This window comes from Seriola lalandi, unplaced genomic scaffold (assembly GCF_002814215.2).
Source record: "Seriola lalandi dorsalis isolate HSWRI2012SDOR001 ecotype SW California unplaced genomic scaffold, Sedor1 jcf7180002054847, whole genome shotgun sequence".
In the NCBI taxonomy this organism is placed as follows: domain Eukaryota; kingdom Metazoa; phylum Chordata; class Actinopteri; order Carangiformes; family Carangidae; genus Seriola; species Seriola lalandi.
Genome location: NW_019525400.1, coordinates 227154 through 228733, shown reverse-complemented (window position 1 = coordinate 228733; position 1580 = coordinate 227154).

Here is a 1580-nt window from a genome sequence, read left to right as displayed (position 1 = left end):
GTGTTTTGATTCATCACATGGTCTTCATCACTTGTCTCATGGTGAAACAGTTTGGATCAGTTTTCTGACACACAGCTTCCTTCACAGCGTTGAATCCTTCTTCATTACTGAGCCTCGTATTTCATTATTCATTAATTACAGATAATGACACAGATTCAGATTCAGCTGCTGCTCTGCTCCGTCTCTCAGCTCCTGCAGGATTCCTCCATGTTTAACTTCCTGATCTCAGGTGAATCTTCAGACACTTACAGTGCACACTGTCTCCCCCTCCCTCCTGCACCTGACAACCCCCGACAGTGTGTTCACGGGCGGCTCCACTTATGTAAGTCTGCATCAGTCTGGCAGCTGCAGACTCAGTTAAAGGGGCAGAGTCGTTGTGAACGATGTGGGAAAGCCGTCACTCCGGGGAGTTCCCGCCAAACTCAGTCTAATGCTCCGCTCTGATTAGTTCCCACACTCTATGAAAGCATGAGGACGTCGGCAGGGACGTCCCAGCTCAGCAGGTGACGCAGTGAATGATCTCAGGAAACACGGTGAATGTAAAGTCTCACGCTGCAGATTTACACCATTAATGATGATTATTAATTAATGAATATTTCATATGTTCCTCCTTCGTACGGCGGCTGTGTGACTCATGAGATGTTTGTGTCTTCCTACGTAACGGATCACAGCAGCTTTAGCATGTAGCATGAAGCATTTTGAATTAACAACAGTTACAATAGATTCTGTTATTTATTTATTGACATATTTTATTTCTATTTTGTTATTCATTGTGCTTATTTCTCATAAGGTTTTATTTTATTATTCCTTTATTTTCTGCTCAGCTGCTGCAACACAAGAATTCCCCTTCCTACTCACCATCTATTCATCCATCCATCCATCCATTCATCCATCCATTCATCTATCTATTCATGTATTCATCCATCCATTCATCCATCCATCTATCATCCATTCATCCATCTATTCATCATCCATCCATTTATCCATCCATCTATCTATTCATGTATTCATCCATCCATCCATCCATTCATCCATCCATTCATCTATCTATTCATGTATTCATCCATCCATCCATCCATCCATCCATCCATCTATTCATCCATCCATCCATCCATCCATTCATCCATCCATCTATCTATTCATCCATCCATTCATCCATCCATCTATACATCCATCTATTCATCCATCCATCCATCCATCCATCTATTCATCATCCATCCATCCATCCATCCATCTATACATCCATCCATCCATTCATCCATCCATCTATCTATTCATCCATCCATTCATCCATCCATCTATCTATTCATCCATCCATCCATCTATCTATTCATCCATCCATTCATCCATCCATCTATCTATTCATCCATCCATTCATCCATTCATCCATCCATCCATCCATCCATTCATCCATCCATCTATCTATTCATCCATCCATTCATCCATCCATCTATCTATTCATCCATCAATTCATCCATTCATCCATCCATTCATCCATCCATCTATACATCCATCCATTCATCCATTCATCCATCCATCCATTCATTCATCGATCTATGTATTCATCCATCCATTCATCC